This window comes from Euprymna scolopes, chromosome 31 (assembly GCF_053919585.1).
Source record: "Euprymna scolopes isolate OS-2025 chromosome 31, ASM5391958v1, whole genome shotgun sequence".
In the NCBI taxonomy this organism is placed as follows: domain Eukaryota; kingdom Metazoa; phylum Mollusca; class Cephalopoda; order Sepiida; family Sepiolidae; genus Euprymna; species Euprymna scolopes.
Window position 1 is genome coordinate 29,864,477 of NC_136512.1, and position 27,257 is coordinate 29,891,733.

General features: G+C 33.4%; 1 protein-coding gene and 1 pseudogene across 3 annotated transcripts in view; both read left to right on the plus strand.

The window, feature by feature from the left end:
* The window catches only part of LOC145255668 (RNA-binding protein Musashi homolog 2-like), a 709,158-nt gene that overhangs the window by 451,018 nt on the left and 230,883 nt on the right, over positions 1-27,257 (plus strand). The gene's annotated exons all lie outside the window — the stretch shown is intronic.
* On the plus strand, positions 11,927-12,043 carry LOC145256036 (5S ribosomal RNA; annotated as a pseudogene).

A 27,257-nucleotide genomic window follows, 5' to 3' on the forward strand; every position in this document is an offset into this window, starting at 1 on the left:
GTCATATGCACCGACGAAGGTTAGAGTGATACCAAAAATAGCGGTTGGTTCTACACAAAGCCTTCACCACTATAAACAAATCATCTGTGTGGATTTCCGAGCAACTTAGTTGTTGTGGCGGAACCTCATACGTCGAAATCGATGAGTCCATCATATATATATATATATATATATATATATATATATATATATATATATATAAAATTATGTCGCTGTGTGTGTGTGTGTGTGTGTGTGTGTATATATATATATATATACACACACATATATAAAGAAAGAGAGAGACATAAGGATATAGATACTAGCCGTGCATACCCAGAGGTGGAGAGTTTCGTCACATACTATTTAAGATCCACCAAATATCCTAAGTTGTTACAATTTTTCTGAAATTTGACCGTATTTTACATTTTGGAAGCATCTATGAAATTTAAACAGGGAACTAAAATCTCATAGCTCAAAGGGAAATAACTCTTAGGTTAAATTAAAACTTACTTCCATTTTTAAATGCAGCTGATGTTTGTAGTACTAATAATTAAATTAAATTAAATCATTCTACTTTAAGCATTCTGTTTAGAGATATTATATAAACAATTCTATTACAAATTCCCATTAAAAAATTAAAGCTAATGTTTGAAACAGATTTTCTTTAATATAATATGCAAATGAGATAATCTCTTGAATGTTGATTCCTTTTGAATAAATATTTTATATATATATATATATATATATATATATATATATATATATATGATCCCCGTTTTCTATTTACAAAATTTTAGTTAAGGTTTTCTCTTTTCATCCTTATGTAGTTAAATTCTGTTTTAAAATTGAATACTTTTGTCGAAATCGGCTTATGCAAATGCTAAGTCTATTTCTATTTAACAATTTTAGTAAAGACTTTTTTTCTTTTTTCTTATACAAATGAATTCTCTTTGATCATTATAAACATTTTAAAAGTTGGATTATGTAGGTGCTAAGTCTGCGATAGGTTAAAGTTAATATATTTTTTCCATCCGGGAATTTAAACTGCATTCTTTGTTTTTATTTTTGCTTTTTTTTTTTTTATTCAAAGCTTCTTTAGACTATATATATATATATATATATATATATCATACAGGAATAAAAAGTATATAAGAGTCCATTTTCAGTATTAAAATCTGTTTGTTAAACAGTGTACCTTTTGTATATGTTAATCAAATTGTGAACAAACAAACAGACGTCTTTTTTTTTTTATAATAGATACTGTAAATTTAAATTTCAATTACGGCAAAAAGCCAATCTACAATCATTTTTTTTTAATATTTATGTATCCTTTTCTTTTTTTTAATATATAGGCGGATTTTTATTTATTTTTTTTTTTCCATAAGCGTTTTACACGCATTTCATTGTGCATATAGCCGATGCTGCCATTGCACAAATCCTCAAAAACATACGACAACAAAAACTGGGCAGAACTCTTAAGTAATACGCAGCATTGAACCCTCAATCTCCAGAAAACTGTCGCATCGAACTGATTCTACCATAGCACTTTTATCCGTCGATAAATGGATACTTGCAGACCCATAGGTGAAACATAATTAAAATTATTGATGATAATTTCTTCGAATTTCTGGACAGAAATCTGTTTTCGATATCAAATAAGAATTCATAGTTTTTGTTTGAATTTCGAAAGGTGTTCAAGTACAAAACTTTTCTCTCTGGCGACTGCAGAGCCAGAATAAATGATATTTCTTTATTTTCAATAGTTTTGTGCTGCCAATTCTCTTGAGAAAGCGATATCGATTTCTTTGACAGCTGAAGAACCTAATAAATATGTCGGTGAATTAAGAATTTAAACGCATAAATTGACATTATTATTATTCCTTCTATATTCAGAAGCGAGAAATGTTTCCTGCTGCTCAATTTAAAGTCCAATTTCATACTTGTCAAAACATTTCAATACTGTCAAGCTATGTGCAATATCTTGCATTGTAGATACATGTACTCACCATCTTCATTTTCATCCTCATCTTCATTTTCATCCTCCTCTTCATTTTCATCCTCCTCTTCATTTTCATCCTCATCTTCACTTTCATCCTCCTCTTCATTTTCATCCTCATCTTCACTTTCATCCTCCTCTTCACTTTCATCCTCCTCTTCACTTTCACCCTCCTCTTCACTTTCACCCTCCTCTTCACTTTCACCCTCCTCTTCACTTTCATCCTCCTCTTCACTTTCACCCTCCTCTTCACTTTCACCCTCCTCTTCACTTTCACCCTCCTCTTCACTTTCACCCTCCTCTTCACTTTCACCCTCCTCTTCACTTTCATCCTCCTCTTCACTTTCATCCTCCTCTTCACTTTCACCCTCCTCTTCACTTTCATCCTCCTCTTCACTTTCATCCTCCTCTTCACTTTCACCCTCCTCTTCACTTTCACCCTCCTCTTCACTTTCACCCTCCTCTTCACTTTCATCCTCCTCTTCACTTTCACCCTCCTCTTCACTTTCACCCTCCTCTTCACTTTCACCCTCCTCTTCACTTTCACCCTCCTCTTCACTTTCACCCTCCTCTTCACTTTCATCCTCCTCTTCACTTTCATCCTCCTCTTCACTTTCACCCTCCTCTTCACTTTCATCCTCCTCTTCACTTTCATCCTCCTCTTCACTTTCACCCTCCTCTTCACTTTCACCCTCCTCTTCACTTTCACCCTCCTCTTCACTTTCACCCTCCTCTTCACTTTCATCCTCCTCTTCACTTTCATCCTCCTCTTCACTTTCATCCTCCTCTTCACTTTCACCCTCCTCTTCACTTTCATCCTCCTCTTCACTTTCACCCTCCTCTTCACTTTCACCCTCCTCTTCACTTTCACCCTCCTCTTCACTTTCACCCTCCTCTTCACTTTCACCCTCCTCTTCACTTTCATCCTCCTCTTCACTTTCATCCTCCTCTTCACTTTCACCCTCCTCTTCACTTTCATCCTCCTCTTCACTTTCATCCTCCTCTTCACTTTCATCCTCCTCTTCACTTTCATCCTCCTCTTCACTTTCATCCTCCTCTTCACTTTCATCCTCCTCTTCACTTTCATCCTCCTCTTCACTTTCATCCTCCTCTTCACTTTCATCCTCCTCTTCACTTTCATCCTCCTCTTCACTTTCATCCTCCTCTTCACTTTCATCCTCCTCTTCACTTTCATCCTCCTCTTCACTTTCATCCTCCTCTTCACTTTCATCCTCCTCTTCACTTTCATCCTCCTCTTCACTTTCATCCTCCTCTTCACTTTCATCCTCCTCTTCACTTTCATCCTCCTCTTCACTTTCATCCTCCTCTTCACTTTCATCCTCCTCTTCACTTTCATCCTCCTCTTCACTTTCATCCTCCTCTTCACTTTCATCCTCCTCTTCACTTTCATCCTCCTCTTCACTTTCATCCTCCTCTTCACTTTCATCCTCCTCTTCACTTTCATCCTCCTCTTCACTTTCATCCTCCTCTTCACTTTCATCCTCCTCTTCACTTTCATCCTCCTCTTCACTTTCACCCTCCTCTTCACTTTCACCCTCCTCTTCACTTTCACCCTCCTCTTCACTTTCACCCTCATCATCATCATCTTATTCTTTTTCAGTATCTTCATCCTCTTTTTTTATAATCTTCATCTTCATAATTATCTTCAGCTTCTTCATCTGTTTAAAGCCTTCTCTAATCGGGGACAGAAAATATGCTACACTTTGATAATTTATTCGTAAATAAAATACAAAGCCTAATTTACAAGTTAGGCACAAGATCATCAAAAGAAAGGGAGTTTCATTAGACACCAATTAAGCACGATTTCCTGAGTTTTAATTTCTCCTTTTGACCCATCAAGCTTATCCCTTAAATTCAATTTACAAGGGTTGTTCCAAAAATAATGGCTCCTATTTTTTTTTTTTTTTTTTACTAAAAAACTAAAACGTTCAGGAGCAGTGAATGGCTTTAAGAAACTGACCTTTCCAGAATAACTTATCTCTAGAAAGGTTTTAATTTATCACTTGTTTTTCTAAAGTCCATTCTTCCTCCCATGTTTTCCTTGGGAACTGAAGCTGCTACTTGAACTATTCTACATCATCCTATACTGTCCAGATTTCATCTTCCTTTCTTCCTTTGGGGTCACCCGATCTAAGTCTATCATTAGGACTTGCATTGCACATCCATTGTATCATTTTCATGTCATTTCTCTTCATGCAACACGTCCTCAACTCGCACTGGCCAGATTTCATTTCTATACAGCATCACACTGTGTACACATTTTCCTGGTTGACAGGTCCTGGATGTGACCTTAAACTATATCCAGTGGTGAGGCCCCAGCTTGTGGGCTTTGGGGAGTGTGGAGCCACCCTTTAATTACCATTGCTCCCAGGTCCACTCTGACCTGGAGTGGTAGTACCTGTTAGGGTCCCAACTATGGGTTAAATAGAAACTGATTTGAAAACAACAAATATATTCTATTAAAAACATTTTTCTTCAAAATCTTTGGATTCGGCATTAAATAACCCGAAAAGGGTTGATATGCCGTAAAACAAAAACAACCAACCAACCAATCCTGGTCGACATAAAGAACTTCTGCCATTGCTAATTCCGTCAACTTTTCACTTTTGTAATCACATTAGCACCTGCTCCACCCTGTATTGCAATGTTTTGTCCACTTCTGGATATCTGCAGCAGTTTCAACCTTTTCTTTTTCTTTTCTTATTCTTTTCTTATTTTTTTTTTTTTTTTTTTTTTACAAAGGAGTCATGACTTATCAAGGCCCAGAGGTCACTCGAGGATAAGGGTTAATGATTTACAGTAGTCAATGGGAAAATTTTGTAGTAATCGTTAGTAGTGGAAATTTGGTAAATTGGATTACTTAAGGGGAACAGCTCATCAAGAACTTGTTTACATTGGACTTGAAGACGACCGTATCGTAGTCAGTTCGAAAGCAGGGAAACAGAAGGAAGTTCCACAGGCATGCAGTTCTTAAAAAGAAGTTTTGTTCATGGACTCTACATTTAGGTTTAGGCACAGATAAAGAGTGGGGGAAATTATTGATAGTGGTTTCAGCTAGGCAATTGTTTTTCGTGAAAGTCAGGCCAGAGGGGACCACAGACTGGAGCTCAGACGAGCACTTGCCATGAAAATAACTTGTAAAATGCTAATCTGGCCACATTTTTGGGGATCCATGAATTGAAATTAAAATTTATCTCCTTGACTTATTAGGCATCATTATAGAAAGATTCAAATGAAATCTTGAACATATTGTTTTAATCTCTTTATATAAAGTTAAGTATGTGAATATCTCTACTTTTATATAAAAGGTACTTTGTGTGTGCGTGTTTGTTCCCTATGGACTCCAAAACGGCTGGGCAGACTTTTTTTTTTTTTTTTTTTTAAATGTCACACAAATATACTGGTAGACTCCGGGAATGTTCTTAGATAGGTTTTCTATTGGAATGCATTTGATAAGTATTGAAAAATTTTGATTAAAGAAGGAAAAGTCTGATGTTAATCAATGTTAACACCCTTACACTGTCCAACGCAATAAGTGCATTTGAGAAGTTTTATCACTCCACAAGCAGAAGGGTCTGGTATATAAAATCAACAGTAGACTCTTTGAAAGGACATCCATTCATCCATCCATCTATAGCCTTGAGCCCCTGGAGGGGCATAGGCCAATTACAACTTTGCAGATGTTTTTGTAGCAAGGAGTTCTTTTTTCGGAGTGAGGATGCTGGCCCCGCACCCAACCTTCCCAGAAGGTACATCCAGTGCCTGTCCTTCCCAAATGGTCACCCATCTGGTACTAGCCAGGCTCAACATTGCTTAACTTTGGTGATCTGGCGAGAACTGGTGTGTCAACGTGTTGTGCTGCACAGCTTAGGTGAATAGCAGTAAACTAATTCCTTCACAGAAGGAAGGTCGATCTTGTGAGGGTAGACATTGTTGTCTGAACACTTTTGTAAGAAATGGTATGGACCCAAGGTTGAGATCACGGAAGACATCAGTTAATAAATATTCCCCAAATTGCTGTTTCTTTAGAGTATTTTAAAGAGGTTTTAAGAAACATAATATGTATAATATATATAATATATAATTTTAAAAATTCAAATATTTCAGACTAACGCGGTGGGGGGGGGGACGAAATACGCTTAAATAGGATATTTTAATTTGTCCAGATTTCGTATATATTATTATAGTCGTGATTTCAAAAGTAAAACAAAAAGTCGAAACCGAAGCATTCAAAGCTAGTGACGTTACCACTGTACTAACGTGACACGTATATGAACTGATTAAAAATAAACTAAGATGAATGTACAAAATGTATAACGATGTTTTTTTTTTTTTTTTTTTTTTTTTTTTTTTTTTTTTTTTTTTTAAATTTTGACTCATTTTTGACTTCTTAAAAACTATTTTGACTGGCTAAAGACCTATAAAAGGACGGTCTATAAAAAATCTAATTATTTGAGGCCCCTAATGCTGCTCTGCGACTTTTAGTTTCGGAGGAGATAGTTTGAAAATACGGAGACAGACATATAGCCTTTTATATATAAGATTTTCATTAATTTTGATTGAAATTCATTAGACATCAATTTAGCAAGATTCCCTGAATTTCTGTTTTTCCCCAGATAACTGATAATTTTTTTTTTTTTTTTTTTTTTTTTTTTTTTTGTCAATCAGATGGTTCTACAAGGGTTCGTTTCAAAAGTAAAGCCTCCTATTTTTTTTTTTAACTAAAAAAAATGTTGAAGAGCTATGAAGACAGGAGTGATCCTATTAAAAACGAGCGACCTCTTGTGCTCCAGAATATCTTTTTCTACATAGTCACCAGCATTCTCAGTGCATTTTTGCTAGCGATGCGGAGGTGGCTGTGCACGGTTGTTCTGGAGCACGTTCTGTCACTCACATCTCTGTTGCCACTCTGAAATCGACGAACCCATCTCCTAACTATGCTGACATCAATTGCATTGGCTTTGTGGATGTTGTTCAGTTCATTCAAGGAATTCAGTAATGCAGTTCTACTTCTGTCTGACGCACATCCATGACGGGTTGCTTTCTTAGAGTCTCACACCGTCAACATCTGCAAAAGAGCGATGAAACTTTCAGGTTATGATGTGTAAGTTATCATAACAATGCGATTTGCAACCCCCCTCTGATCCATTCGAGGTGGAATTAAAAAAAAAATAGGAGGCATTACTTTTGGAACGCCCCTTCTACTTGCGTACAGACAGACAAACTTCACAAGCATCATAACTTTTTATATTGATGAGTAGTGCCATATTGCTGTGATGTATTGAATGCATTTTTTTTTTTCTTTTATTTGCATGTCGGCTTCATCTATTTCTTTCCTCTTTGAAATTAAAAAAAAATGCTCTTTTATTTTCAATGAATTATTTTTAATAACAAAAAAGAGCCTCTTGTGCCTTTTCTTTTTTTTCCATCTTAATTTCTAAACAAAAGATGTTTATATAAAAAATCATATCTAGAATTTTTGTTTGTTTTTGTTTGTTATTTATTTATTTATTTTTGGTTTTTGATTTTTTTTTTTTTTTTTTTTTTTTTACCCTGCCAAAGAATAAATTCATTTCCTCGACCTATTTTTTTTTTTCGTTTTTAATGTTTTTATTTATTTTCATTTTTTTAGCCCCATTAAAATTCACTGTACATTAAAAATTGATGCTGTCTGTCTTGTTGTCATCAGCAGGGCCGATTTTAAGCAGATTAGACCAATTTGTTCAAATTGTACCCAACTGCTAATTGGGCCTCACACGTGGTCAAGTGACGAATATTATCACCAATTAACGAGTCGTGTGTGTCTGTGTGTGTGATCTGGCAACTTTAGTTATAGAAATATCACGTCACATAGAGCTTTATTTGACTGTACGAATAAAAAGCCAGAAAAGTCTGCTTCTAGAATTCAATATACAACACTTTATTTCTGCGATTATTTTGAACTGTTAACTTTCATACAAGTTATCTTTTCATGAATAATAATAGCACTTAAAGTGTTCAACATACTACCAGGCTGCCCGGCGTTGCCCACTCGTAAAATACGCATAAATATTATATTTTAATTCATGAAGATTTTTTCTCCCTATTATATCCTCAATCCCATATTATTGTCAATGCCATATTATTGTTATTATCCAATAAATAGTAATAATTTTCAAAAGTTATTAAAAAAAAAATATGACCCCGCTAGAATAAAAAACAGAAGGTACATTTGCTAGTCGTTAATAAAATATGCGATCCTTTCAGCAATCCAACCATATTTAGTACAAATTAACTTCAGTCTATGCCTGACTTATCCACCGAGATTCGGTCATGAGTGTGCAACAGTCTTTTATTTAAGTTGATCCCTCAAAACATGTCAGCCATGGAATCGTTAATAAAAATTATCAATTGTTTCGCGAATCCAACTATATTTACTACACCTGACTTATCCACCAAGAGTAAGTCATGAGTGTCCAACACTCTTTGTTTTATCTCCGTTCAATTATATAATCCAAATGCACACCGCTGCATTGCAAACACATCTTGTCGGTTGCATTTCTAGAGAATTGTTTATAAAATTCACGATTCTTTCTGCAATCCAACTATATTGTCTGCTAAGTTTCAGTCAAAAACTGTGTTTTCATTATTAGATTGTTGTTGTCTTGGATATTCTTGCAACGTTCCGTCAGTGTAACCTCCAATTTTGAATTCTTGGCTTAAACCATTTTTAAAACTGAACTAAAATCACATCTACACCATGTATGCAACTATGTAGCTAATAAAGCTTCTATAAATAAACAATTTATACTATATATATATATATATATATATATATATATATATATATATTTAATGAAAACAAAGGGATGTAGTGTTTACCTGATATCCGCAATGGTAAACTTTAAACTAATATAAATAACAGTATTTATATATAGAAAATTTAATTCCAACCGAATTAAAAAAGCGCAATACGCAATAGAGAGTAGAGCTTATTATAAGAGAAAGAAAATTAAAACTGTAAGTTGAACTTTACAATTAAAATTTATTGTTTGACTGAATACTCCAAAAAACAATTTACAAAGTCCTTATTCTGCGGAGTTTCAAAGAATGCTAATCTTGTTATTCTTTTCATCAGAGGACATAAAGAAATCAGCAAATTATATTTGTAGCAATGCTAGAATTTGCTAGTTACGGCATTAAGTGAAACCGTAATTTATTGTAGTTATAAATGGCCAAATAAAAAAAGTGAAAAAATGTTGGATATGTAATTATATATATATATATATATATATATAAACAAACCACACATATTTAAAATATTATGCACGGTTTGTTTATATAAATATATATCGAAAATATTCAAAAGATTAGAATTATTGAATTCCAACAAAGGTCGTTGATAGTGCTCGATCAAAGAGAGCAAATTTAGATTATTTTATATTCTTTATGTCTATATTTACATAAAGAAAATATATATATATATATATATATATATATATATATATATATATATATATATATATAATGAGAGAGAAAGGGAATTTTTTTTATCCAAAAAATATAAATCAATATTCATATTAAAAAATTCTGAGCCCATTATCGCTATTCAAAAGTGTTTATTTTATCCTTGCTCAGTGATATGTGGGGACACTTTAGTGATCGCTTTATCAACAAGAGATGTCACCTTGAAGTGTTTTCACACTCACCGGACCTAACCTCTCTTTAATTTTTTAGCTGTGTGATAATTTCAGAAAATAATTGCTACGAAAACAATTCCCCAGAGTATTCCTGAAATAAAAAAGGTCATAGCAGCCAGAATCAGATCAATGTCCAGAAAGGAATTTCAAGTGGTCGTTTTTTGTATACCACTAAACTATACTTACATATATAGGTGAAATTTGAAACATTATATAATATGCTTATGTTACTATTATAAATATATGCTGTATGTGTGGCTATATGATGCCAAATGATATATTGATTATCAGTCGCAACTCTTTGCAGCAAGATCAAGTCGGATAAATCTCCTCAGTCTTCCAACAGTAGAAGTACTGGAAGCTACTAAAAATTCAGTATTAGCGCTTTTAGTAAAGATGACAAAGAGTTTTTACAAACAACTTTCATCATAAAATGTGTAGTGATGTTTTTTTTCCCCTAGTGAGTTATCACTTATCAAGGCTCAAAGGCCACTCAAGGATAAGGGTTAGTGATGATTTGTAATAGATGGAAAGTGTGCAGAATTAGATTTATGAGAATGGCTCAATAAGAATTTGTTTACATTGAACTTGAAAACGACTATTATTGCATTATTGAATGTATCTATAATTTTCTACTTTGCACTTTTCAAATACTTGCGAAATTATATACACCTGACAATTCTTTTGTCATTGGTTCCCAAAATCAGCACAGACGAATTTTGACCATTGACAAGAGAGAGAGAGAGAGAGAGAGAGACGGAACAAAACAACTGTGTTTAATGGTAAGGGTGTGTGTGTTTCAGGCGACGCCGGAATTTGTCACTCATACTGGACAATTGTCGGCTCTCCTCTCTCTTCCTCTCTTTTTGTTTTTAATTATCTATATAAAGACGTCCGAATTCCTGAAATGTAAATATCTAAAAATATTTAATTGTTCTTTGTTTTGCGTTATACAATTCAAACTCCCTGAACTGGAATGTAAGCCTTCCTTTGTTTTTGGTGATAGTTACAATTCAGGTCATTTTATAGGACACAAGAATGCAGATCAAAATCCATCTGAAATGTGCATGTGTGAACACCTCCGATTTCATCGGTGTCACCCCAACTTAATATTCAACACTATGGTATTATGTTTTTTTAAGAAAGGTTATTCAAGGAAAAAAATGCTTTACTTGTGGAAATTCATTTACATTGGACTTGAAAACAACCGTTTTAGAGTTAGTAGGAAGGCAGCCCTGTGGTACTGTGTTTAACGTCTCCGTGGTATTGTGTTCAATCCAGAAAATGTGTACAGATATGTAGCCAAAATTAGGAGGCAGTATCAAGAGAAGGTTGTATCAGTTAATGCCAATAATAAGTACATCTGGATACGATGATAACAAAGACTCGTATTATTATGATTCTTGGAACTACTCTTCTCATTTTGAAATGCTGATTTCACGACGTTTCAGTCAATGTAATCCCCGACCTTCTTCAGGTGTACTTTGTCGAACACGGGAATCTTTCTGTCAAAATTGGCAAGGTACACAGAATTTCAAACGGAACCCTTTATTTAATCCAAGGAGGTGTTTAGCATGCTCTCGTTCTGGATAAAAGTCCTGAGTAATTTGCAGTTGTATTTTTGAGTGTCGGTCGCATTGAGGATGTAACCTTCAACCTCCAGAAGAGTGTAACTTTACAAATGATTTTACCAAGTACTTCATCAGTTTTGTTGAACATTCATAATTGAAACTTAGTGGGCAAGTCAGGCACAGTCATTTATATCAAATGTGGTTGGATTGCAGGATCATGTATTTTGTTAACGATGATACATGATTCCGGATAATCCAGTTCCCTCTACCTGCTTTAAAAATATGAGGAGAAATTATGTTGATAATGAAAATAGTCCAAAGAGATTTTTTTTTTCGTGGGTATGGTGTAATACTATGCAAACATTTTCAATGGTAGAAAAGTCCCTCTTGAGAATTTTCTTATTAGACCTTGCCCATTCTAGCGGCGGCCATAGTTATTGGATACAAAAAAGTTGTCAAACATTTTTTTTTTTTTTTTTGCACCTTCGAATTAAGATACAAATTATATATAAAAAAAAAAGCAACGGTAATCTATAAAACAGTTTTTTTAAAATAAATATTTTTTGTTCTTAAATTTAAGTAGTAACTGAAACTAATGAGTTTTAAATATTTTCTCAAAAGATCGCAAGCGATCAGAATGTGTCCCAGTCTTCTCGACAGTATTTAAATCGTTCGCCATATACGGCATAATTGCATTGACACACTGGTTCTCATCAGATCACCAAAGTTAAGCAATGTTGAGCCTGGTCAGTACCAGATGGGTGCCTATTTGGGAACACCATGTGCCGTATGTAGGAGGATGTCGACATCTCCCCTACACAAGCTGTAAAACCTAACGTGGTTATTTCCCCTGACAGGGATATACATGCGGCTGGGAACTGCTTACAGCATTTTATGCTCCCATGAAACTTCCTTCTTTTCAAGGAAGTTGGTTCAACCTGCCTAAGCTGAGTGCTGCTTCAGTATGGGGGAGGGGATAACTATGGTGACATGGGGAGCAATAGGCCCTTGGCATGTGAGACTTCTTTGACAGTCCTGGTCCATTAATGATGCAACGTACCAAGGACCATCATAAATTGGTTTGATTTGATGAACACTTCTCTATCGCCACCGTTCAAGAAAACGTATTGTGCCTGCTCTCAGCCTGCCAAGCCAGCAGGATATTCAGTGAAACATCCTGAGACTTACATATTGATTTGAAAAGAAATTTTATTAGTTAGCTATTATTTTGGGAATAAAAAACGTCTTCTTTTAGTATTTTAAGTAAATATTCTATGTTTTTGTAAAATTAGAAAAATAAATATATATGTGTGTGTGTTTGTGTATATATAATTATTACTATAATTATTTTTAATACCTACAGTACGTGTGTGTATATTTATACATATGTGCATATATATGTGTGTGTGTGTGTGTGTGTATATTTTTTTTTTTTTTTTTTTTTTTTTTTTTTTTTTTTTACTCTTATTCACTCCTGACAAAACATATCCTCACTTGAATGTAAAGGGCTACTATTTGGGACCATGCTTAGGAAAGATTAACAAGATGTTGGTTTACATTACATTTAAACTTCTGCATATCAGTACAGTCAGGGTAGCAGGAAAATTCCAAAGTCTAGCTGTTTGCAGGAAGAAACTAATGGAGTAGAAAGCTTTCTGGCATTTAGAAACTTCAACAGTGAAGGGGTGTGATTTTGTTGCTAAGCGGGTTTGTCAGGAATATGTACGTCAAGGGGGCACAAGTGCGATTAGTTCATCAGAGCACATTCCATTAAAATACTTGTAAAACAGGTATAGGGATGCAACATTGCAGTGATGGGACAGGAGTTGGAGTTTAGTTGACAAAGTAGGACCTATTAGATTGAAGACTTTTTTGGACCCCTAACCAAGAGGGAGAGACTAGTGGTAGATGCACCAACCCAGATGTGGCAACAATACCTCCATGCATGGATGAATGGTGGTTCTGTAGAGGTACAGGATACTCTCAAGTGTGAATAGTTTTCTAGCACGATAGTGGGAATCCACCTTCTTTGCAGCAGCCTTTGCAATGTCCTCAATGTATTTGTTTCAGTTCGTAGTATTCATGAATGTTAAGCCGAGGAATTTGAAACAAGAATTCTCAGGTAGGGTGTTATTTGTCATGGATATCGGTGGTTGGAGAAGCGTCTTGTAATTGTTAAAGGAAAGCAGCTTAGTCTTAGTAGCATTAAATGTTACCATCCATTTGCGGCCACATTCCACTACGGTCTGGAGGTCATTTTCTAATGATTCTGCTATTGTTTTAGATTTGTGTACTTCCGTTCTTCCCTCATGCATAGTGTTGTATTATCAGCAAATATACCCATCTCGGACACAATATTATCAGGGAGGTTGTTAATGGGTATCAGGAATAATAGTGGTTCAAGGATCAACCTCTGAGGTACTCCCACATTAATGTTATGCTGTTTGGATGAAAGTCCATCAATGACAACCTCGATCGTTCTATTGTCTAAGAGGGGTCTAATCATATTTTGTATACATCCAGTTATACTGTACAATTTAATTTTCATTATAAGCCCTTTCACCAGACTTAGTCAAAGGCCTTGGATATATCAAGGGCTACAGCCCTGGCTTCACCCGCCTTATCCAGTACATGGTAAATGCGTTCAAAGATGACTGTTAAAATATCTGCAGTAGAACGACAGTGGCTGAATTCATACTGTTTGTCAGAGAAAAGATTTGCTTTTGCGAGGTGATAGACTAGTGCTGGATTAATTAAGGTCTCAAAGATTGTTGCAAAGAGACTGATAGGATGATAATTGAGAGGGTCAGTCCTTTCATCGGAATTTTTGTACATTGGTACCATAGAAGCCCATCTTCCAGTTATTAGGGAAGCAGGATTCAGGAAGGCATTTATTGTAGAGTTTGAAAAGTATGGGGATAGCTCAGCTGAGTATTTCTTTATTAGTATAGCAGGGATGAGATCAGGCCCACACGCTTTGGAGGTGTTGAAGTTTTTTTATCATATTGCGGACATGAGAAGGAGTGATTTTCACATCGTCAAGTGTGACTTATGTCCATGTAGGAAAATTTTGGAGGAAGTTGGGTCTAAAGTGGAGTTGGAGGTGAATCACCGGCAAGCAGTTCTGCCTTCTCGGTTGCTGTGCATGCGACTTTTTAGTAGGGCTGGTGAGCTGGTGTACAAGGCCAATTTATGGACCAAAGGCATCGGAATCGGTAAAATTCATCTGACTCCGACTCCTCAAAAATAGCATTTTTTGCGGTGGAGAAAATTAGGGAAATATACGCCTATTGTATCGTAAGTCACATATTTTTCAAGGTAGGTAACTCAAAAAACGTTTTCTTTCTCGCCCACTTGAATAAAGGCAATCACTGGGAAATGCATAGCTCCTGTCATCCCTTGCCCGTAAGCCAAACCAAATCAATAACATTATACATGCGATCAGCTGTTCTCTTCTCGCACAAGTCTAATTTAAGGGCAGTCTACTTCCTATGGTTCTAAAAAAAATGCATTTTCATTTTAGTGTCTAAAAAGCTTCTATAATATTTTTTAAATATTTTACGAGTACGCAGAAAGTATTCTGAAATGGCATACAAGTAGCGGCTATATGGATCGATCCCCCAATTTTAACTCCAGCAATTGTGGCGTTACTTTTGAGGAAATTACATTTTTCTAAGGTGTTATGTACAGAGCAGATTATTTTTCAAATGCGTATGAAGTAACTAAAGATGATCCTCTGAAAATAATGTCATATTTAAAGAATAAGGAAATGAAAGATCAATCCAAATTGACGCTGAGGTCCTGGATATGACCTTAAACTATATCCAGTGGTGAGGCCCCAGCTTGTGGGCTTTGGGGAGTGTGGAGCCACCCTTTAATTACCATTGCTCCCAGGTCCACTCTGACCCGGAGTGGTAGTACCTGTTAGGGTTCCAACTATGGGTTGAATAGAAACTGACTTGAAAACAACAAATATATTCTATTAAAAAAATTTTTTCTTCAAAATCTTTGGATTCGGCATTAAATAACCCGAAAAGGGCTGATATGCCGTAAACCAACCAACCAACATAAGCAGTGATATGTTGCTACACAGTCATGAGTATATTTCGGTCAGCTAGTTCACAGAAACTTTTATGTCGTGACATAAAATATAAAAAAATTATATATATATATATATATATATATATATATATATATATATATATATATATATATATATATAAAAATATATTTAATTCTTATTTTTTAAAAATAGGTGTCGGAGTCGGTTCTAAAAAAAATTGTCGGAGTTGGATGTTCAGAGTCCCGACTCCCCAGTCATGTTTTTTACTTGTTAGATAGTAGAGAAATTGCTGATTGCCCTTTTATTGACTTTTGTTTAGGAATTACTGATTGCTCTATTATAGATTTTCCATAAATCACAAGTTCCTATCTTCTGTGATTCTATGTGTTCCCTGGTTATTTCAGTATCCCTTCTTTTGGCTGTCACTATTTCTCTCTTACAATGATTTCTGGTCCTGCATATGACCTTATATCCAGTGGTGAGGCCCCAGCTTGCAGGCTTTAGGGAGTGTGGAGCCACCATTTAATTACCATTGCTCCCAGGTCCACTTTGACCCAGAGTGGTAGTACCTGTTAGGATTCCAACTATGGGTTAAATAAAAACTGACTCGAAAACAACAAATATATTCTATCAAAGATTTTTCTTCAAAATCTTTGGATTCGGCATTAAATAACCTGAAAAGGGTTGATATGCTGTAAAACAAGAAACAACCAAACCAATACAATGATTTCTAGCATCTGTAAATGTTGAAATATTTTTATTTGACTTATGATGGACAAACCATCGGAGTGCACACTTTGTACAATGGCAGCTGCACAATCTGTAGTGAACCAGGAGATGAATGGGGGCTTGCTATAATACTTCCGTATGGGAACATGTGCTTCAATGCCCACTTTGCAATCATTCAGTTGTCTCATTAGGGCAGGTCGATTTGCAATTTTTTTTCAGAAAATCAACCTGGCACTGGTGATGATAGTTGGGATTTGATGTGATAAGAACATATACCAAAAATTAGATTCACATCTTGAACATAAAATTGAGCATTTAATTTTTAAAATCGTGGAGAAAAAATGCTGAAAAATCCTTTTTATTTCATAGCATTTTTCACAACACTGACTTTGAAATTTCACTATTTTTATAAAATATTCAATTAAAATTGATATATTCATATGAAATACATTGAAAGAAAAGTATATACATGAATTATAATTTAATTATGAATCACAACTAGCAAAATATCTCAACTTTTACTGCATTGATTAAACAAAAATTGTAAAAAAAAGCTAATTAGCAACTAAGCCTTTTAAATTTCACAATTCAAAAAGCTATGTGGAGATGTATTACATAATATAACAACGATACAAGTTACAGAACCATATATTTTAATTTTTTATTAAATACAATAATATAAACAGTTATAATAGAACTAAATTGTTCTGTATACTTTCCTTTTGAGGAAAATGAAGGTCTAATTTGCTGGCACGATGACTTTGCATCATTCAGTTGTCTCATTCACACACTGTCCAGCAGGAAGAGAGAAGATATTGGTCCATGGGGGCATCTCTGATGTGTTCTCTAATGGCTTCCCAATCAGCCCTTTTGTAGTACCTTGTCGCTTTGAGCACTGGCTCCCCAGTGATGTCCACCGCTATCACAAGGTTGTTTGTGTTTCCCTATGGACCGTGGGCATTAGTCGCACAATCCTCGGGTACAGTGGTGAGGAATAGATCTAGAAGTGAAGTCTGCTTGTGATCACGGTCTGGGAGGTGGATCGGGAAGATGACTGCAGGAGGGAATAGGCTATAAGTATAGTGTCCAGCTGCATCTGTACAACCTGAGAAACCAAGCCAATTTTTATGACTGACATTAAAATCACCAAATACATGTATTTGGGCGTTATCTAAGGAGGGTGCTGCATTCATCATATCAGGGACCTGCATGATCGATTAGGGTACAGTCCTGACTTAAGGGAGAATTGTAGAGAAAATATGACTAATGCAGCGATGAAAAGCTAGTCGAAAACACATAAAAGCCTGGTCATCTAAATCAAAACGTTGCTCTCTAGTTAAGGGGAAGATGCTACGAATATAAACTCTAAGTCTGTGTGTGTGTGTATATATATATATATATATATATATATATATATATATACAGGGTGACCCAAAAAATGGGTCCCAACTCTAATTAGGCTCCGTTTCTTAGTGTTTTGTCCGAATGAAATGAAACTTTGATCATAACTAGTTTATTATATTCAAAACATCACATCAAAATACTAGGGTCTTTGGCCTTTTTTGCTCCATTCTACAGCATATGTTCTAGATGGCCTCCATTTAGTTTTTGTTTTTTTGGGGTCACCCTGTATAATGTGTGTGTGTGCGTGTGTAGTAAGGAAGAAGTGTCTTTGTCTTGTATTTCACAGATGAAACTTTTTTGGAAAAAAACTCGTGACAGTTTTGCTTGGTTTTAGGAAGAAAGAACAGAAAAAATGAATAAACACCAAACAATAAGTGAAATTTAGGTTTATGGGTTTGAATGTAACTTTAAGCAAGTATTCATGTCTTAAAAAGATTGTTATTGCACACGAAGACCTCTCCCCTCCCAAGTTAGATTTTACTTTTTTTGAAGGCGATTATGTGTGAACATCCTAAAAAAACTTTGAAAACAAGTTATTTTAAAATTTACAGTAGGAGATCAGCTTCACATATGATTTAATATAAAATGATTACCCAGTTTTCGAAAAGATAGCCTGTAAACAACCTGTAACCGTTTTAGTAATAACTTAGTTGATATCAAGTTATTTTTATTTTTTTGTGTGTGTGTTTGAGAGGACTTCACGTTAATTGGAGGGTTAAGAGTTTCCTAGGGAGGATGTTACTATCCGTATTTAGAGTTAGTGGCAAGAGGTTTTTGTTTATTGGTTTTTATTTTGTGTTGTTGGTTTTTGTTATTAAAAAGAAAAAATTCTGGTTAAATGGCCTACAAATGGGTGATCATTTTACATTAAATTTATATGTGAAACTAATCACCCCCTGCTCTAAATTTGATATTTTTCACTGTTCACATCTAAGTACCTTATAAAAATAGAATCTCATTTTTTTTTTCTTCTTTAATGGAGGGAAAGAATTTTCTAAGGTCTTCATCTACAAATTTATCCCCCTCCTCCTCCCCAAAAAACATTAAACCTTCTAATCATACGTAGATGTACATCTGCAAATTAACTAAAACAAAGTGTGAAATACTGACGACCGGAATTACCTCCCTTTAATAAAATTCAGGAAGTCTTTCATTTTTTATGAATTTGTGTTCATGTTCATTTGTATTGCTTCAGTAACAAAGGAAAATTTTTTTTTTTTATTTAGATAAGGTTAAGATAAATTTATAGTCGAATGGATAAACGTTGCTATTAATAGTATAAATTATTTTGTTACTTGTGCATTTTAGCTTTCTATGATTTCCATTTTTAAATCGTTGGATTCTTTGTTTTCAAAAAAAAAAAAAAAATATAAAGGCGTTTCTAGATTCTGAGATAAGAATTGGTTATACATATTATTTGGATTATTGAAACTTGTGTTCTCATCTTGAGTGTCATGTTTCACAATGTTTCGGTCCATGTAACCTGTTACCTCCTTCAGATGTATCTTGTTGAACTCGGGATGTTTTTGTCAAACTCTGGAATCCGGATGAAATTTCGACTGGAAACCTTTATTTACTCCATAGCAATCGCAAGGACTCGTGGCACAGTGGTTAAAGTACTTGGAAAAATCAATTAAAAATACTGACATTCTCAAAAATTTCTGAAAAATACAATTGCAAATTACTTAGGACCTCTATCCAATCATGGCTGACGGAACAGGAGCATGCTAATCAGGCTTTATTAGGGTGTATTCCAATTCTTGCTGTAGCTGTTCATTTGAAATCATAAAAATTGGTCAGTCATCTCATAAGATGTATAGCAATAACATACTGAATTTTTAAGTCTACAGACATTTTAAATGCCTGTACAAAAAATGTCCATAAACTTATTGAAGGCACCTCGTAAGAGATAACAAGGGTCACCCCAAAAGTAAAGACTTTTTTTTCTTTTTTAACTAAAGAAGTTGAAGAGCTACGAAGATGGGAGTGGTACCAGTAAAACAAACGACCTTTTGCACTCCAGAGTTTATTTTTCTACATAGTCGCCATCCTTCTCGATGCACTTTTACCAGGAATTCAATTATACGTCTTTGCTTTTGACGCACGTCCATGACAGGTGTTGCTTTATTAGTCCCACACAGTCAATATCTGTAACAGAGAGATGATATTTTCATGTCATGATTGCATAAGCTCTGTCGTCATAACAATGCACCGCTCTGATACATTTAGGCGGAATAAAAAGGAGGCATTACTTTTGGAATGCCCCTCTTAGATAGTAGTTTGTGTTCTTTTGTAGATAAAATTTGTGGAAGGAGGTAAGAAAAAAAAGCTATTTCTCAGTTGCCTCCCTTGATTGAATAGTCAAACAAGAGTTATGGTTATTTGGCCACCTTAAAGTCCAGAAGTTAGTATGTGAGGTTTAAAAATAAAATGAGTATTTAGGATTTCATAGATGATCCATTTAATGTTTGTGATTAAATTGAGATATGTCTTTATTTTGGGCTGGTGGATCTCTGACCCATTTGAGGGTTGTTGAGAATGTGCAGAAATGTGTCTGTAATTTAATTGGCCTCACACTATCTTCTTCTATGCAACTTCTCTCTCATAGACGTAATGTTTTACTAGTCTCAGTTTTGTTTTTTGTTTTTTTTTTTCTATAAATACTATTTTGGTATGTGTTCTTCAGAATTCTCTGATCTTATTCCTGCTTCTTTTGTTCCGACTCATTTAACTCGTTGGTCTAGTGGTCTTCATCAGTTCGCTGTTTTGATACCTCATTGTAATGCAGCTTCCTATTTCAGTAGCTTCTGCCGTTTTCCCCTTACTTTTAGCCTTAGTCTTTTCAATAGGCATCTCTTGTTTTTGTGATAATTCATTTTTCATTCTGGAGCGCCCCCCCCCCCAATTATTTTTTGAGACCTTACATATTAGAAGGCCATTCATATCTAACTTCTTTTTTTTTTTTCAGTCAGTCAGCAAATAATCTTTTAGCTGCTAGCACTTGAATTCTGAAAGGGGATGCTAAACCATCAGATTGGTTTCAGCTGAAGTTCTGTATCACAAACTAAATTTGGATCATATGTATACTATAAATAAAAAAATTGGAATGTTATTGAGAATTATTTTTTTCACCAATATTAATTAAAAAGAAAAAAAAAACCTTTATTTCACGCGGTTTTAATTTATTAAACCAAATTTGTTAATTTTATAGATTTTGTAAAAGTTTCATGTCAGTCTTTGTTTTGTTTTATTTTATTTATTTATTTAGGTTTTCTTTTCACATTAAGGGCCTTATTTATCCAAGATTTACCATTTTGCTTTTTCGTAAAAAAAAAAAAACAAAAAACAAAAAAACAGTCTTGTTGAAAAATTCAGTTTGTTGAAGAAAAGAAACAATTTTTTGGAAACAATTATAACTTTGTTATTCAAACAATTTGATTGGTTAAAATTCCTTTTTCAGAATTAAATTATAAAGCAATGAGTGAAGTGTTAACAGTTAAAAAGATATCCTCAGGCTGACTGGAAATCTTACCTCCAGTAAAAGATCCCAAATTTTACATTTCTCAAGGATGGGCTTCTTAAAAACGCAATAATAACACATCCAAAGTCAAATGGTCTAATATATAAAATTATAGCAGGCGCATTTTAAAAGTTTGACTTAGATAGTATTTAAACTGCCAAATTAAACTTTGATTTTAATTAGCCAATTTCTATTTGTTATTATTGTACCATGTTCTTGGTAATAAACTAAAATACTTCAATACAATTTATTAAAAAAAAAAAATACTTAACTTGATTCATCGTTTTATATATAGTAAGTTTTGAAAATATATATGGCAATTTTATTCTACACAGAATTTTCTGCTACAACAGAGCAATACAAGTGAAGTGTTAGCAGCTAAGAAGATATTTACTGACTGACTGGACATTTTGTCTCCAGTAATTGACTCCTAATGTCAAGATCTCTCGGCCTGTTATATATATAATTACAAAAGGTACTAATGTTAAAAGAAAGACCTGGGTTTTCCGTTTAGGTTGTAAAGGTTATACGTTTTCAAAAGAGGTATATAGATAGTATTTAAGCTGACAAATTAAACTGATTTTAATTAGCCAATTTTCATTTGGTATTGTTGTGTCATGTTTTTGGCAATAAACTAAAGCACTTTATTATAATTTATTTAAAAAAAGAACTTAATATCTTACAAAAGGATTGCAGTGTTAAGGACGCTGGATTTCCGCTTAAGTTTAGAAGCTGCTGTACGTTTGTGAAAGACGTCTTTCCGATATCTTTATTCATAGTGGTTGTTTGAAGGAGAGCGAGAGGTCAACTTGAACGGGTGGCGATTTCCGGTTTTGGGTGTTTTACTTCTCATTTTATTCAAAAGTAAAAACGTTTTTTAATTTGGCAGAGGTGCTTCTTCAGAATAAGAACGAAAATCGAAAGCTGCAAAATTGAATTTCCATTGAAAACCAATAGTATCTATTTAATTGTCCTGACACAATTAGTAACATATTATTGCATTATTACATAAAACATATGCTTTCACGATTCCTTGATCCGCCTTTGAAATGTAACAAGACAGACTGCAGTTACCCCCACCCCTACTAGGATGCGAACTCGTCTGTTTATCATTAAAGTATAACTTGCGATTTTTCTTCAAAAACTATTTTTGTTAATAATTTTCTCCATTATTTTTCGTAATTTTTGGATATGTTACTAATTTCGACATGACCAGTAAATACGATTGGTTTTAATGGACATTCAATATTTTGATTTTTGTTATTCTGAAAAGCGTTTTTTTTTTTTTATGTATATTGAAAGGATAGTAGAAAGACAATTGGGCAGGGGCGGGGGGGTGCAGTATTTCTTAGAAAAAATAACTTGATATGCTACAAAAGCTTGCAGTGTCAAAACAAGGGCATGGGGTTTAGGCTTAGGTTTGCAAGCTTTTTGAAAGAGTTTTTTCAGATATTTTTGTTCAAAGTGGTTCTTAAAGGGGAGCGAGAGAATAGATCGAAAACAGGTGGTGGCGATTTCTGGTTTTGGAGAATGTTTTTCATTTTATTTAAAAGTAAAAAAAAAAAAAAAAATTATAAAGTTTTGTTTGTTTTTTTTTCACTTATATATAGATATTTTTTTTTTTAATGAAAGGGTGGTGGGGTGGTAGATTTAAAGCTTTTGCAAGACAATTGCCCCGAGAGAAAAAAAAAAAAAAAAAAAAGAAAAAAAAAAAACACTCGTATTTTGGTGGAGTTGTAAATGATGAACTTTGCAAGGCCGTTTCTTTTCAGATTATCTCCGAGCAGAGCGTTTCCTGTCGTCCTCACCGGTCATTGGTTTACTACCCATCCATTGTACATGCTCTCTTCTCTTCCTACTCCTAACCCACACGTGCCGCCGAGGTTCAGGTGCCCAGGAGGCCACACTGATAAAATGAAAACGAAACAAGACTCAGGTCAATAAACCCCATATCCTATATTACTACTCCTAGTGACCTCCTAGCGGCAGTCTGAGATAGTTGTTAGTGGCTGGTCAATGCTGGTGAAAAAAAAGCAACAGCAAACAGCAGCAGCAGCTCTCATTAGTTAGAAAACTTAGTAGTTATTTTTTTTTTTTTTTTCAATTAGTCCTAGTGAAAAAAAAAAAAAAAAAAGACAGCTTTTGCAGTATTTTTAAAAATTTAACAATGCATGCCTTTTTAATTTTTTTTAATATATATATATATACATATATACATACATATATTCCCTCTTCTTCTATAACCCTTCCCTTTCTTTAAAAAAAAAAAAAAGAAAACGAACACACTAATATTCTCCTGTAGTGCAAAATTAAACGACATATCTCACACAATTGTTAGTACTAATACTATTAATGTTTATCTAGTTGGCTGGTGACGGTACTTTGTTCGTTTATTATAGGATTAGTAAACAATTTAGTTTAAGTGTTTATTAAAAAAAAAAAAAAACATGAAGAAGATAATGTGTTGAGATGATTAACATCAACCTGAATCAAGTGATAGAAATACTATTACCTTATCGTGCTGGCATAAAAAGGGTTCGTCTCTGTCTGGCGTGCAGAACCTGAAGCTGAGAAAGAACAAGTTCATGCTGAAGAAGAGTATTTATTAGTGTTGGGACGATTAATCAGAATCGGGAATTGGAAAAAATCAGAACATTTGGGGGAATCGGTATCGGAATCAGAAATATTGGTGCCTATTTTGCGATGCCATATTGAATCTTTTAATTGTCTTTTGTTTAAACCAAAATCTTCCATTGCTGGTGATAAAATAATAAATATTTATTGATTTTTAAATACCAGTAAAGCTTAAATCGATAGATCATCCTCCACAAGTGTAATTTTCACGTTTAGGAAAATATCTGCATATTTAACATGTGTTTTTACGAAAATCAGGGAACATAACAATCTTATAGTTAAATAATTAGAGACTTATAAAGAATCAGTAATTGTATCAGAATCAGGAATTTAGCACGGAATCGATAATTGTATTGGAATCGTCCCATCACTAGTATTTGTACATATTTACCACGTGTGACCAGTTTGTTTTTCCATCTGTACAAACCAGCCTAATAGAGGTTGTCAATCACATTTTAGTACTCAATGGATTAAGATCATTGATCGATATAGATTAGGAGTGAAAACGATCTTATTGAAGAAGAGTATACTACATAAAGAAGTTGCGGTGGTCAACACATTGTTCCAGTGGTTAGTATTAAAAACGGCGTTATTGAAGAAGTATGTACTATGGAAGGGAGCTCCGAAGTATACAATTCAATGACACCGTTTTTTAAACCCTGATCTCTATTGCTCCATGATCTTTACCCATCAAATGCTAAAATGTGAGTAACAAGTTCTGTTTGACTCGTCTTTTATAGAAAGAAAAGAACGCCGGTCAGACATGGTTAATACCTTCTTTCAAGATGGACTTCTTTTTTTTTTTCTGTTTTTTTTTCTGTTTTTTTTTTTTTTTTTTTTTTTGTTTTTTTTTACTCATGTTGGTTATTCATGTGAAGAAGGGACGAGCAAAAAATATGGCGATAAAATATAATTTCCGCCACTTGATTGGGGTTCTTGCTTATCATGTCCATCAGTTTTTTTTTTTTTTTAATTAACCAATTAATTTTAACCTTTTTATAATCTTTAATTTTCTTTTAAGAATACAGAGTATTATTTGCTAAAATTGTGTATCTACCTTGTTTTAAAAAGTCAAAGAAAAGGTTGTTAGACACTTTGTTATATATAAGATTTATAATCTATTTTCATTTGAAGAACATGGGCAAATGTTTACCATAATTAATTTGCGAAATAGAATTATGTATCTACTTTATTTAAAAAAAAAAAATGAGTCGAAGGAAAGATTGTTAGACAGGCTCTATTTTATACATAAAATGTATAATCTATTTTCATTTGAAGAACATGGGCATTTTTCAATTATTTATTTTAACTAATACAGTGATATAATGTGATCTCGCATCAGTGAGGAGGAGATCTCCCCCCCCCCCCCATATAAGCAAATAAATTCATTGAGAGAAAAAAAAAAGCCCAGAAACAGTAAACTCTCTCCTAATGACCCCTAGGAACATAGAAGAATACAATATATATTTATGTCAAAGAACTGCTTGATGGTAAGTGTGCACTATAGTTAACAATGCAAAAAGGTCATAAATAAAATTACAGCAAATAACTTTAACTAAATGAAAGAAAAATTAATTTTCTATTGATATGCATAGTTTTTCAGTTTTTACAACTTTTACAAGTTTGATCAAAATCCATTGCATGATAATATTTCTAGAAAATATCTAAATTTGAAAGCTTAAGTAGTTATAAGAAGAAATTGAAATTCAAGGAATCTTGCTTAATTGGTAACTAAAGATTGTTTTTTTTTTTTGTTTTTTTTTTAAGTGTTTCTAATTTCAGAATTTGCATAGGTTTCCTCATTAAACGTTTAGGCTTTATCAATTTCAATTCAGATAATTTTCAGTGCATGTATTCACAACCAGTTTGAGAATAATCTCCAAATAAAACATTTTCTAATAAGGATGCAAGGCAAAAAATTAAAATCGTACATACCTTCCATGGTTAGGGTTAAGCTTAGACTAGGATAAAGGCTAGAAGAGTATCGATTATACTTAGATCATTTCCTAATCGATTTTTTGTATTAACAATTTCCAGAAAACAAAAAAGGAAATAAAGAAACAAATATTTAAAAAAAAAAAAAAAAAAAAAACTTTTACCATAACCAATAAGTTACTTTTCTACGTAGTTGGATCATTTAGAAAAAAAAATTTTTTTTTTTTTCCAAGTATTTTAAAATTATTTGTATTGCATGTTAAAACTTCAATCAGTGTACTATGTATTGAATTTTATCCGAGATAATATTGCTGAACATGCTTTCCGAAAATAACCAAAGACAAGTCAAATTTTTTTTTATTAGTTTTCTTTTTCAGAAAAAAAAAAAAATACAAAAAAAAAACACAAAAACTATTGAATAAAAAAGAAAAAAAAAAACAAAGAAAACGTATATAAAAAGACGTATATAAGAAAAGGATAATGACAAAAAAAAAAGAAAAATTGACTCTTCTTTAGTTAATTTCGGACAGCATGATCGCACACCGTGTTTCATGTTCGAAATATGGTATACCAATTAAAATTTTAACATGCAATGAAAGTTAGGTTAAAATACTTTTTTTTTCTTTTTGTCATCCCTTATTTTGTTCTGTTGGAAATTAACAATACCTCAATTTTTATTATCATTATAAAAAAAAAAAAAAAAAAAAAAAAAAATTAAGTTGAAGGTAATTAAAATTGCTTTAAACACTGGTTGTCAAATCGAGCTTATTCTTTACTACTGGAAGATCTTGAATCACAATATAATGTTTCTCACGTCCAACCCTTCCCATTAGCTAACAAAATGTTTCTATCTATACTTGAAATTTCCGTACTTATACACTTATTGAACCGTGCTGAAATAATATCATTATTTAGAAACCCATTCTTAACATGGAGGGAGGGTGTTTCGTAACTATTCTGTACTTTCACCAAACAATTTAATAAAAAAGATATCGTAAAACTTGAAAATACTATTAAAAAATAGCGCGGTTTTATGCAAATGATACTTTGTGTAGATGCTAGAAGAATACTCGTCCGAAGACATACATAATTAATTTGTGAATATATAATAGTTTGAACCATTACGAGCATTAAAATCAAGATGTAATATTAAAACTTTATCTAGAATCCTTTTAACAAACTTATAGCAAACGCCATTACATTATTTGCATTAAAAAGTATATAAAATTTCGAACTTAAGAGCTCGAACTTTTATTGTTTTTGGAATAAGAAGTTTCAGTACTCATGCATTTATTCAACAGTGTCTAAATAATGTCATTACTTAGAAAGCCATTCTTAACATGGGGAGAGGAAGGTGTTTCGTAACTATTCTGTACTTTCACCTGACAATTTAATAAATAATAAAAAAAAAAAAAAAAAAAAGGATATTGTAAAACTTGAAAATACTATTTAAAAATAAGGCGGTTCAATTCAGTAAGTAGATATGCACTGAAATTTCTTGTTTTACTTCAACAAAGTAATAGTGTTGGGACGATTAATCAGAATCCCGAATGGAAAATATCAAAACTTTCTGGGGTATCAGAATTGGAAAAATTTTGTGCCTATTTTCCGATGCCCAAAACATTTTTCATTTCATTTTCTTTAAAACTTAATTTCCACGGCACATTTTAATAATGAAATGACAACTATTTATTGATTCTAAATGAGTAAAACTAAAGTCTAT